Source organism: Marmota marmota, unplaced genomic scaffold (genome assembly GCF_001458135.2).
Source record: "Marmota marmota marmota unplaced genomic scaffold, marMar, whole genome shotgun sequence".
Classification (NCBI taxonomy): domain Eukaryota; kingdom Metazoa; phylum Chordata; class Mammalia; order Rodentia; family Sciuridae; genus Marmota; species Marmota marmota.
This window is the reverse complement of record NW_026000021.1, coordinates 1304808-1318500: the sequence shown is the minus strand read 5'-3', so window position 1 is coordinate 1318500 and position 13693 is coordinate 1304808. Positions and strand designations below refer to the sequence as shown.

The 13693-nt window shown below is 47.3% G+C and overlaps 1 long non-coding RNA gene across 1 annotated transcript; it reads left to right on the top strand.

Moving 5' to 3' along the window:
* The first annotated feature begins 3077 nt into the window (after window positions 1-3077).
* Window positions 3078-5638, top strand: LOC125618892. The gene is made up of 2 exons (XR_007350265.1): window positions 3078-3359; window positions 4930-5638. It is a non-coding gene; the product is annotated as an uncharacterized LOC125618892 (long non-coding RNA).
* Window positions 5639-13693: the final 8055 nt, after the last annotated feature.

Sequence of the window (13693 nt, the reverse complement as noted above, 5' to 3'; positions counted from 1 at the left end):
AAACTATATATATATATATATATATATATATATATATATATATATATATATAATGCATGGGTATGCATATTATTATATACATTATATATATATATATAATTTCCCTCTCTGAATATATATATAAATATATATATACATATATATATATACACACATATATATACATATATATGTATAATCTGTTTTACATAAGGGTACTTGTATCACTCACAAATTCTGAGAGTTCCGTCTTCTCTACCAGGTGACCCTGCCTCTTCTCAGCCAAAGCTAATTGAAACTGATGGGCTCCGAACAGTATAAGAAGATAAACTGGGTCAGTCAAATTCCCTTTCTGAGGAATCTAGACTACGAAATATCCAGAAAATGAGCCCATTACTAGTAGGAGCCAAGGTATAAGAACTATGCTATAGAAAGAAACCAGGATGGAGCACATAATTCTGAAATTGCAGGAGAGTAGTCACAAGAAAAATAGAGAAGCCGGAAAGGAGAGCATGTGGTCCAGGAGAGAAACCGGGACCTTCTGCAGTCCCTTGAGCAGCCAGGGTTCCTGGGGGAATCCCATTAAATTTGTATTTTCAGGTAACACATGACTTTACACTCATCTCCCTTTCCTTGGGGTAAATTGCATGAGTTTCTGGCTGGGTAACAAAAATAGTTTAGTGATTGTAATTAAAACATGTATATTTTAAATGGCTTTGATAAAAGACTTGAAGGATAAACTCCAGACTCTCACAGTGTTTTTTTTTATGGTGGCAATATTTCTGGTAATATTAATTTCCTTCTTTATTCTGTGCTGTAGTTTCCAAATTTGGGGGAAGAACTGCTATAGGTTGGGTCCTGAGTGCCCCCCAAGGCCCACATGTTGAAGGCTTGGGGCTGCCCCACGATATTATGGGGGATGTTGGGACCTTCAGGAGGAGGTTGAAGGAAGTTAGGTCATTGGAGACGTGTGACTCGGCTCCTTTCAGTTTCCCTTTGCTTCCTGGCTGCCATGAGGTAAGCGGCTTTGCTCCTCCACACCCTCCCGCCATGATGTCCTGCCTCACCACAGGCCCAAAAGCGATGGGGCCAGTTGACCACAGATTGAAATTTCTGAAGCCACGATAAACCATTCCTCCTTACAAGTTGATTATCTCAGGCATATTGTCAGCAACAGAAAGTTAACTAACAAAGCACATTTATAATCAGCTAACAAAAATTTAAAGCCATCCAGACATGGCACCGTCTGCCTTGCTCCAGGATACAGGTGATCAGCTTCTCTGTCTTCAGTCAGTTCACACTCAAGAACCAGAGTCAGGCACGGCGGGGAAAACCCGTAATCCCAGCAGTTTAGGAGGCTGAGGCAGGGGGATTGCAATTCAAAGCCAGCCTCAGTAACTTAGCAAGCTTCTGAACAACTTAGCAAGACCCTGTCTCTAAATAAAACAATAAAAAGGGCTGGGGATGTGGCTCGGTGGTTAAAAAAAAAAAAGGCCCCTGGGTTTAAAAAACAAAACAAAACAGAAGCCTAGTACAATTCACAGGACTTGGGACAGATTCTAGGAAGATAGGTGTAGTGACATCATTTTTTTTTGTATTTTTATTTATTTATCTATTTATATTTGAGATGAGATCTTGCTATATTGCCTAGGTTGGTCTCAAACTTCTTGTGATCTTCCTGCCTCAGCAACCTCCCCACCCTACCAAGTAACTGGGAATACAGGAGCAGTATCCTTTTAAAATTTTCTGAGTCCCTCATTAATGTAAAGAAATTACTTAACAATACAATAATAACAGCAGTAGAATTTTAGAGATGCACACTAAAATTCTTTCAGGCTCAGTGACACATCTAGGCTAAGCTGAGCTGGGAAGTAGGAAGGAAAACTAATGAAAAAAGGTGGGCAGTGAGCCTTAATGGTCGAAGATGGGAGATGGCACATGAAGGTCATTACATTATTCTTTCATGTTTGTACATTTTCTTAGTCCATTTTCTGCTGCAATTATAGAATACCATAGACTGGGTAATTTATCAAGCAAATAAATTTGTTTCCCACAGTTCTGGAGGCTGGGAAGTCCAAAATAATGTTGTCAGCGCCGGGTGAGGGCCTTTTATGGTAGAAGGTAGAAGGCCAAGCCAGTGCACAAGACAGAGAAGACTGGGCCTGGTGCAGTGACATCCACCTGCAATCCTAGTGACTTGGGAGGCTGCGGCAGGAGGATTGCAAATGTGAGGCCAGTCTGGGCAACTTAGAGAAACCCTGTCTCGACATAAATAAAAAGGCCTGGGGATGAGGTTCAGTGGTAGAGTGCCTCTGGGTTCAAATTCTAGTATCATAAAAAAATAATAATAACAATAGAAAGTTAAGAGAGAGAATATTGGATAGAAATTTATCCTTTTATCAGGAGCCCAATCCTGTTATAACTAACCCAGTCCCATGATAAAGTCATTAATCCATTCAGGAGGTATGTTAGCTTTTCATCTCTGTGGACAAAATACTCAACAGGAACAACTTAAAGGAAAGAAAGTTTATTTTGGCCCATGGTTTCAGAGGCTTGGTCCACGGTGGGCCAACTCCATTGCTCTGGACCCAGGGTGAGGCAGAACATCATGGCAGAGGGGTATGGTGGAGGAGAGCTGCCCCATTCACGCAGCCAGAAAGCAGAGTGAGAAAGGGAAAGGCACTGAGTCCAGGACACACCCTACCTCCCCCAGACACACCTCAGCTGCCTTTAGTGACCACCCAGTTAGTCTGTCCACAGTAGGATGGACTGATTGAGTTGATACTCTCACAATCCAATCATTCCCCGGGCCCCTTCCACAGCATTTGTGTCTTAACACGGGAGCTTTGGGTAGACACCTCATCTTCAAACCATAATGTAAGATCAGAGGCCTCATGATCTAATTAAAGGTCCCACCTCTTCATGATGCTAATTAAACTTCAACTTGAGCTTTGGAGGGAACATTCAAACCCGAGTACACGGCTTGACAACTTGTGTTATAAGAAGCTCAAAAAAGAGGAACTGGGCAGAAGAGAACCCAGAGGATGTGGTTTTTCCTCCAGTAACAGTGATCATCTGGATGGGACATCTGGGTCCGTTTCCTGTCTCTGTGCTGGCCCCCAAGTGATGATCCACCACCTGGTACCTCATCATAAAATAGGACAGTGCAAGGTGGAAGCTGCCTGTGGGTTGAGTTACCCACTGTGGGGGCGGTCAGTAAGAGCAGAGGCTTTGGATGAGAAGGGCTGGCTCCATGCCCACCTCTGCCACAACTCCATTGACCAAATACCAGCCCGCTCTCCTAGCCTGTGAAATCGTGGGATTGTGGTCAACGAGTGCTGAGGTTCTCTCCAGCTCTTAATCTGACCATGGCATAAAAGGTAGGTGAAGCGACCTATTGTTCTCATAAGAACCCCATCCTCCAATTTTTTTTTTTCTGAAAGTCCAGCTTGTGGTCACCTCTCCTTGCCAGTGCAGCTCTATAGCCCAGGACAGATTCTAGGATGCCCCATCCCAACCTCGGCTGCCCGGTCATCGTAAAGATGGGTGAGAGCACAGCAAGCATGGGTCCTGGCTTCAGATCCTCTGTTGAAGGCAAGGATGCATTTTAGGGAACTTTCATTCTTAACTGTTTAAACAAAAGAAGTCTTGATGTCTGGAAGGACAGGTCTCTGTCATCTGAAAACCGCCCCAGTATGAACCCCTCAGGCTGCAACGATGTAGGACAAACGGCCAATCCTCTCCCAGGATGCGGTGGGTTCCACTCCTGTGGCTTTTGCTTGTTTCATTTTGGTGTCTTAGATGCCATGGCCACTTACGCCTTTGCAGAAAGTGTGAAAGGGGCAGCTTCGCATCCAAATATCAACCTGAAAAGCAAAGAGGCTCAGAACAGGGGCTGTCTGTATTCACAAAATAATACCATGCTAATGAACCGCACCGCAGAGACTCTGTACAGCAATTCTGATTTCTAATGGAATCTGGAAGAGGGGCTCATTAGAGATGCTAGGCGTGTCATTCACTTTAATTAAAATTTGAGCTGGGAGAGCTCGGAGAAGCCAGCCCAACGAATGAGATTTCAAAGAGAGGGAGGGGAGGAAGGGGCAGGATATTGACATGAATAAAGGAGACCTTAATTAAAGGATTAATGATGACAATAACAATAAAAAAAAATCGCCCCATCCTCACTTTGTTTCTGCAGTGGCAAAGTCCTGCGTGAGGCAGCACCAGGCTGAGAACGGCCTTCACAGCTTGGAGGAAGGGACCTGCCCGGTGGGGGTGGGGGGGCTGTGCAGGGAATTCCTGGGCCTCTGTCGTCTGGGGTTTTTTGCACAGTGGAATGTTTAGGGCCTGATCTGACTGAATCGTCCCTTCCAATCTTTCACTTCTGCAGGTAGGTATAGACTCACCAACCTCCTTTAAAAAGAGCGCCCTTCAGAAGCCTTAATGAGCACGGCTATGTCTCTATCCCAACCCTAAAATATAAAATTAGGGCCAGGAGGTGCAATAAATCCCCCTTTCTTGCCAGGTGTGGTGGCTCACGCTTGTAATCCCAGTGGCTTATGAGGCTGAGGCAGGAGAATCGTGAGTTCAAAGCCAGCCTGTGTCAACTCAGTGAGACCCTGTTTCTAAATAAAATACAAAAAAAAGGGCTGTGGATGTGGCTCAGTGGTTGAGCGCCCCTGGGTTCATCCCTGGTATAAAAAAAAAAAATGCTTTTCCCTCTATGGCTACTTGAATGACTTTTGGAGGAAAGATGAAGAAGTCAAGAGTTTTCAAAATAATGTCTGGATCCACTCTGATTTTACTAAAGCCTGTGCTGCTTTTGCCTGGTGTCCCCCCTCCCCACCCTCACCCCTCCCCCTCCTCCGCTGGAGGGCAGCTCAAATGATGGAGGTGACCACTGCAGTGTTCTGAATTTACCCGCTCACTGCCCACTGTCCTGTCTTTCAGGCCTTCCTTGGGATCTCGGACTACATTCATCTGCGAGGCTGCCATAGCACAGTACGACCCTGGGTGGCTCACACACCACTGAAATTTATTTTCTTACACTTCTGTGGCAGGAAGTCTAAGAGCACCATTCAGGCAGGGTGGGTTTCTCCGGAGGCCTCTCTCTGGCTTGTAGATGGCCATGCTCTCTCTGGGTCGTCACAAGGCCATTTCTGCATGTGTGTCTGCATCCTGATTTCCTCTTCTTATAAGGACAGCTGTCGAATGGGAGTAGGGTGCAAGCTTCTCACCTCATTTGTTCTCCAGTCCCTCTTTAAAGACAGAATCTCCAAATACAGCCATGTTCCATATTCAGGAGTTAAGATTGCAACATATAAATTTAGGGACACCACCGAGCCCATCACAGGGACTAAAAAACAAATGAAACCAGAACACTCAGTGTTCCCTTGGAGTCAGCCTTCACCATGCTACTTTATTTGTGTGTGGATCTTTTTCTGTGCCCCTTTTTCTTTGCCCAACAAGCAGAGGCTGCAGGGGCCCAGGGGAAGGGCTTTGTGTCATCTCACTCCATGGCTGAAGGGAGAAGGTTTAAACAGACTGGCGAGGATGTGTATCTTGCTGAGTTTCCCAAATTAAGATTCTGTTTAAAGTGAACTGAATGCAGAGACTACAGTTAAGATTATAAATAAACTTTCTTAAGCATTTAAACCTACACAATTAATTATGAATATCTTATACAACTCTGTCTGTAAGTAAACTCACCGCGCTGGGTTTCATTAGCCCACCAATCCCTCTGCACACAGCAAATTGGCAACACTCGCTGGCCAGAAGTGGCTCGAGCTGGCTCTCTCTGCTCCTCGTGTCAGTTGTCATCGGCAGAGGTGGCCCAGGTGGGTAGGTTACGGGAGCAGAGCGATGCCTGGGAACACCTCTGTTCCCAATGGTCACAATGGTCACAGGTGCCTAAGTTATCTTTCAGGAGCTTGGATGCTGCTTTTGTCTATTGCTCATCAATTAAAACTATTGACCTTCCCTTGGGCCTATGCAAATGTACAGTGGGTGACTTTTGACATCAGAGAGCCAAAACTCTACCCTCGGAGCAGGTAACACTGCGATTTTCTGAGCACACACCCTTTGAAGGTCCATGAAATTTAACTACACATATGCACACCACCAATTGCTTCACTTTTCCCTGCTTCCAGTCACTTTTTTTTTTTTGTACTAGGGATTGAAACCCAGGGACATTTAACTACAGAGTCACATCCCCACCCCTATTTTAGATTTTATTTTGAGACAGGGTCTTGCTAAATTGCTCAGGGCCTCTCTAAGTTGCTGAGGCTGGCTTTGAACTTGCAATCCTCCTGCCTCAGTCTCCAGAGCCACTGGGACTCCAATCACTTTTCCCCATGCCTCAGAATATCCTGTTTCTTAATCCCATAAACCCTATCTGCAGGGAGGTGGGCTTGAGACTTGGGGCTCAGGCCTCCTCATGTTTGGCTGCCTTGTGAGTAAACTCCCTTTTGCAAACTCATTGTTTTCATGGGCAAAAGGGCCTGGTTCAGTAACAAAATCCCAGCCCTCAGCACGTCAGAATGTGAGTATATTCAGAAGTAAGGTCTTTTTTTAAAAAATTATTTTTTAGTTGTCGTTGGACACAATATCTTTATTTTATTTATTTACTTTTAATGTGGTGCTGAGGATCAAACCCAGGGCCTCACACATGCTAGGCGAGCATTCTACCGCTGAGCCACAATCCCAGCCCCAGTAAGGTCTTTAAAGAGGTGATCAGGTCAAAATGAGAGCCCTGAATCCAGTGCGACTTGTGTCCTTGGAAGAAGGACATGAGGACACAGAGATACCAGGACGCACACAGAGATACCAGGACGCACACACAGAGGAAAGGCCATTTAAAATAGGTGAAGACAGCCATCTAAAGCCAAGGAGAAAGGCCTCGGAAGAATCAAATCCACCCACACCTTGAACTTGGACTTCCAGCCTCCAGAATGGCAAGAAATTGATCTCAGTAGTGGAAGCTCCCAGTGTGGAGTGTTTTGTTAAGAAGCCAGTGGTACAAGGCCCCTCCCAGAAGGGCCTCGGAGAAAACAACCCCCTGTGCCAGCCCCGCCCCCCACCTCAATGCCAAAACATGGGCTTAGCATGTTCTCTGTTTTGTCACCAAGGTGGAAAACATCCAGTGTCTTCACAACCCAGGGCCTGGCCGTGGACAGGGAGCAGGGTCTGAGAAAGCTGTACATTCAAAGCAAGGAGTCCCTGCAGATCTCCCCTCGAGCAGGCTTCACGATGCTTTAAAAAATACCTTTCTATTTATCACTCATTTCATTATAACCACAGTAGGAAAAGAAAGACACTTTCGGGGCATTTCAATTTTATAAATGAGGAAGCCAAGCTTTGAGGAAGTTGAATTGTTGGTCCGAGGTATTCTACCATTGTTATTAGATTCTGCATCAGTTAAGGTGGTAGACATTGGTGTTGGTTGCCACATAGTCCCAGATTTTACCATTTGGGAAAATGGTAGGAATTGCTCACTAGCAGCTTTTGAAATAAGGCATGTCCCCGTGACTGGCTTTAATCAATCCAACGAGAGGGGAAGTGCTAGGGGTCACTTCAGGGCAGAAGTTTCTAGGGCCAGGGAGCAATTTGCAACATTCTCTGTCCAGCCTCCAGTAACCAGGGGTGTGATGAGCTCTGCCCACCCTCAAGGGGTCCGTGACCTGAAGGAAGTTAACTTGTACTAAGCCACTGAGTCGTTGAGAGCTGTTTGTTATCATACCTAACCTGACTTATTCTGACCAATCCAGGTAAGATCCTTTTAGCTGCAGGAAAAAGAAAAATCCATCAGAAAGTGTCTCAACCACAAGAACATTAATTATCTCCTGTAACAAACAGTCTGAAAATAAAGAAGTTCCAAGTTTGAACAATTGTGAGCCTCAGTGACAGCCTCAAGGACCCAAGTATTTTTCCCCATCAAACTCAGCACTTCATTTCCACCCCCCCCCCCCCCCACTCAGCAGGACAAAATAGCATCAGTAGCTCCAGCCATCACGTCCTCACACAATAATATCCAGTTGTCATAGAGAGAATTTCCCTTCTCCTGTCCCTTTTTAAAGAATGATTAAAACATTTCCAGAAGTTCACTTACCCTGTGGAGACTCCTTCAGGTTTCCTCTGCCAACCTTGAGTCACATGTTTACTAAACTGTCCAGGGGCACAGAATCAGCATTAATTCACTAGAATAATGGAGTTCTTTTCTCTGGGGTGGACAGGGGTCCATCCTCCCTGAAAGTACAAGGCTACCTATTTCTGTTGGCAGGGAAGTGAAGTCACCCAACGGTGTGAGAAGAATCCGGAACCTGACTTCCGTATGCCAATCTTTCTCTGCTCACCCCTGACATTTCATGGATAAGCACAGAGAGATCAAGAGTTCCAGAGGGCAGAGTTGGGCCTCTGGTGTACTCCTTGGCATTGAGCATGGTGCTGGGAAGGTGGTTCAGCTCCAGGGGGCAGTTAAGATCCACCTGCAGGCAGCCAGCGAAGTGTTGGCACTCTTCATGCCTGCAGGTGCCAACACCCATAGGTCCGCCTGCAGCTGCAAATCCCACCTCCTCAGCCAGTCGGTGGTACAAGAGGCCCAGAGTTCAGGACATTTGCTTCCCAGTAAAATATCCATTCCTTCCCCGGCTCCTGTTTGCACAACAGCACTTGCTGATCGATTCATTAAGTCCTGCTTGCTGCTCTCACTTTGGGAAATAAATTGACAGCTGAAATTATAGCAAGATTTAAGACAAGGATGACAGACCCAGACTGGAACAAATTAAGGGAGACTTAATGCACCCACATCAGAAGCACTCAGAACCGCAATCAGGGACCACGTCCCCGCCCTCCCATTAAGCGTTTCCCTGGGACTTACAGCAGAAAGAGAGCATTTTGGCCTGAACCAGCCAAGAAGCTGAGCCCGCCGTGTGGCAATTATGAACCTCTGAACAGGAAGGGTCCAGGCAAGGGAGTTTCTGAACTCAGAATAACTTTCCCTGAAACAGTAAATATTTTTGAAGGGAGGGAAATATGCCTCTTTGTGGGGGGTGGCTGTATTTGTGTGAGTGTGTGCCTACTTGTGTGTGTGGGTGTGTGTGCGTGTGGGTGTATGGCTTCCACATGTGTGCATGTGTGTTTTGCATAACATGTACACGGGTGTGTGTGCAGGAACACGTGTGTGTGCCCATTTCTGGGGTGGGGGGTGGGGCTGAGGAGGAAGGACGCTTGTGGTCCTCCGAGTTACCTTTCCAAGGGACAAACCTCACCACTCGCAGGAGGTGAGGATTTCATTTCCCTAATCCTCAGACTCCTCCAGTCCTACACACCCACAGTTGTGGGTGCTCTTCTGACAATGTTCCCGCTGGTCAGACCAACACCGGAAAGACCTCGGCAGCTCCTTGAGAGGACAGCGGTGGCCCCAACATCCATCAGGTCCCCTCAGTTGCTGGACAGCCTGGCAGCAATAGGGCAGGATGGGGTGCTGAGGTTGAAGGGTTCCACGCCCCAGAGGACAGGCATCGTGTTCAGCCTGCTTGGGAACAGTCCCCTTTTGGTCACAGTCTAGAGGTGCTGGGTTTGTTGTCTCCACTCAGCAAAGAATCAAAGAACAGGACACCGAGACAGCAAGCAAGAAGTAGGTTTATTGAAAAGAGATGGGGAGACGGAGACAGGCCTCTCTGAAGACAGGGGCCCCACAGATGGGAAGCATCTGTACAGAAGTGTCTCGCTGGGTCCCCCGCTTGTGTCCCTGAGCACTTCTGCCAACCAGGAAGTTGACCTCATGGAAAGACCCTCTCCACGCTCCCTTATTCTGGCCCTGCCCCTGACCTCCTCCCATGCCTCCTTGCCCTGGCTGCCCAAACCCTTCTACATCTCCCTCATTTTGAGGTGAGTCAAGCACCACTGTCTTGGGGTGGCTGTGACACTTCTGGGTGTCTAGGGCCATCACAGGGTCCTGCTGGGGCCTGGCCACCTGGGCTTCTAATTGAAGTGAACACAGCACTCATTCACCGTCCCACAGATTGGCTCAGCACAATTATTTGGCCCCACTTGGGTGCTGGGCTTTCAGCTGAGGGACTGTGTGAATGTCCCCAAGAGTAGAGAACAGTTCTTGCCCTCTAGGACAGTCTGACCAGGGGGACATCCCATAAACAAGTGAATAAGGAAAGGAGATCTCCAGAGACTGTGAATGAAATAAACAGGGTGACGGTGCTTGGGGGTGGGGGTGGGGGAAGACAGGGACTGTTTCCCTAAAGAGAAAAGAGATGTAAGTGGAGACGTCAGGGTTAAGAATAAGTCCGTCATGCCAGGAGAAGGGTGGTCACAAACACTCAGGGACACAGACAGGGAGACAGCGGAGCCTGGAGCTTGGCCAGATGAAGGTGGGGAGATGAGAAGTCTGGGTTCAGGCAGGGCTGGACCCCGTGTGGCTCTGTGGGTCCTGGTAAGGAGTTTGGGTTTTACCTTCAGAACAATGAAGACCCAGGGGAGGCTCTTGAGCAAGGGCAGCTTGAGACGTGATGACAAGGTCGGAGAGCCCCTGGCCGTGCGGAGACCAGGAGCTCTGTCCCTGTCACCCAGTCACCTGGTCTGTGCGTGTCTGGAGTTCCAAGCAGAGACTTGTTCTACTTTCCTGTCTAGGCAAATCCAGATGACCAGATGGTTGCTGACCCCCCAGGGCCCCTCGTGTGAGATGGGCCATGTGAGATGCCCCACCCTGGGCCTGACAGCCACCCTGGAGCTGGTGTAGGTAGGAGAGAGACCCCCAGGGAAGGTAGGAGTCCTCTGTGTTCGTCCCAAACCTGCTGCCAGAGTCAAACAGCTAGAGGGAACTTAAAATGACGCCTCCCATAGTTGCTTAACATACACGATGGACATGTTCCCAGGAAGGTCACTTCCTGAACACCAGGGCATGGAACCCTTGGAAGTTTCTGCATCCAGACTTTACAGTGGGCATGACATCACCCTGTGCACTGAGGGAAAGACCAAGAGCTGAGATCAGTCCAGCTTCAGACTGTCCACCTCCTCCACAGGTGACACTCTAGACTCTACCTTCTAGGTCTCCACCCCATCCTTGGAGGGCCTGGGCCTCAGTGCTCTCAGGATTCCATGACAATGAGCCTTTGACTCTCGTACTAACAGTACCAAAGCTAGTTATCATTCAGGATGATTTCAGCCACAAGAAAAAAAAATCCCCCAAATAATTGTGACTTAAATTACTAGGACATAATTACCTCAATAGCAATAACTCAGCAGCAGATGTCTTCATTCAGCTGCTTAGTGAGAGTGAGACTTGAGACCTGTTTCTCTGTCATTTCTTTTACTTCTCATGGTCACAAACTGGCTGCTGAAATTCCAAGTATAGCAATGCTTTCATTCACCCATTTAACAAACATTTAATAAGTTCTACTGTGTGTTGAACATTTTTCAGGTGCTGGGAGCACATCAGTGAATAAAACTGGCAAAAATCCCTGCCCTCAGGAGCTTTCATTCTGAAAATATTGTTGTAAGGATAGACGAGGCAAGGCACCAAAGATAGCAGGAAATCGTTTTATTTGGCTGCAGCCAGGTTCAGAGGGCACAGCTTTTGCTGTAATCAATTAATCCCCTGAACCCTGAGTTCAGGGAGTTTCAGAGTTTTATACCCAGCATGTAAGGAGAGGGGCTCAGAAGTTCATAGTCTGCAGAAGTTCACATAAAAACAGCTTTTTCTTTCACTATTCTGGGCAAGTTAACTCTTCAAGGACAACACCTGAGAAAGGGAGAGCTGCTTTTCCCCTTTCTTGCCTCTCCCCACCAGCTGTTACCATGAAGCCCGGTTGGAAACTTATCTTAAAAATGTAGACATCTCTGTGAAGCCCAGCTCAAGGCCAGAGGCCTTGCTTGCACATTTCTATAAACTACTATACTAGATATATGTCTGTGAGAAACTAGTAAGGGGGTATCCAGCACCTGGAGTGCTGGTATCTTCCTGGCCAGTGGCCAAGTAAAACAGGGCGACATGAAAATAGGAAGTTTATCTACATTGAACTCTTTTGCAGAGACTCTTTCGCTGATAGTCCTAAAATCAGCCATGGTGAAGATTTCTGGAGAAGCCCAGTTAAGACTTTTGTGGAGGAAGGGGTGCCACTACAGTAGGGAGAAGCAATGAACAAAGCAAGTAAGCAAACAAATACTTAGTATGTGGTAGTATGTTCTATGGAGAAAATGAAAAAAAGGAAGAGGAGAAAAAGGATGATTTTCTTTTGTTTGTTTTTGAATGAGACAAGAAAAGCTCTCACTGAGAAGCTAACCTGTAAGAAAAGATGTGAAAGAAGGAGAAACTGAAGATCTGGAGGTAGAACATTCCAGATGGTGGGCACAGCACACATGAAGGCCCTGAGGCAGGAGAGGGCTTAGCATGTTCTGGGAAAACAAGTGGCCCAGGTAGCTGGAGAGATGTAATGAAGGGGGACAGCTAGTATAAGGCTTAGTTAAAGGGGTCAGAGGTCCTTGAAAGGACACCACAGCCTGCAGGGATATCAAAGAAAGGATACCTTCTTCTAAATGACCTCTCCTTTAACAAATAGGAAAATCCCTCCCAGCAGTCCCGCCCACCTAGAATGTGTCCTTGTACTTCACTGGCCAAAACCGGGTCACATGACTGCCTCAGCCAATCACGGGCTTGAATCATTCCCAAGGTCTGGGCCCACTTTCCTGGTACCAGGACCTCCCACTTGACTTCAGGGGCAGAGCCTGGCTCCAGACACCTGGCTGCTCTAGTGTGTTATTATCCCCTGGGGCAGGACTGGGGGAAGCAAGGGCCTCTGTCTATCTGAGAGTGAGCTGTCAAGGAGGCCCCTTTGCCTTTTGATAGAATCTCAGTTGTCTGGTCCACAAAAAAGAAAAAAAAAAAAAAAAACTTATCCAAGTAAAAAAAAGAAAATCATACAGAGCTTTAAACTATGGAAATGTCTAAGCATATTAAAAATAGAGCCATGGGATCACCCCCATGTTCCCATCTACCAGCTTCAGCCCCTTCAACAGGGGACCAAGGGGCCAACCCAGTGCCCTCCAAGCACCTCCCCTCCCCCACCCCTGCCCTACCAGCCTCCACTAGGTTGAAAGGCACTAACAGGGCCACAAATGCTTTTGAAGTCCTGCAGGGCTCTGAAGTCCTAGCTGGGAAAGAGGCCTAAGAGCCATGAAAGTGACCCCACCCCACCCAGTGCTTTGGTAAGCCCAGAGCAGCCCTGGTCCCTGCGGTCACTCTTCTACAACCAGCTGAAGGACACCGAGGCCTCTCCTGAATCATCCTTGCGTCAGCTCTCAGAAGCGACGGATGTTCACAGCATCATCTCTAATTGGGGCACTTGGCCCATTAGGAATTTGGATGGACCAAAGCTTTAAGTCCTCGCACTGCTCCGGCAAAGTAAACAGCAGCAATGTGAGATTGGACTTCTGCGCAGTTAATTTAAACTCCACTCTGAATATCAAGCAGATACTTCAGTTCCAATCCACTCGGTCCCATCCCAAGCCCTGCGCTGAATGATAAACACCCGGCCACTGCCAGGAAGGGATAACTCCTGACAGGCAAGACCAACTGCTTCCTTCAGCCCCGGGGAGGCTCCTGGACAAGCGAAGGACACGGGTGTCTTTGAAAAGTTTGCTCAGCCACATTCGGAAACAGCTTCCTCAGGGTGGAGGGGTCTGCCTACAGGGCCTGGAGATCTAA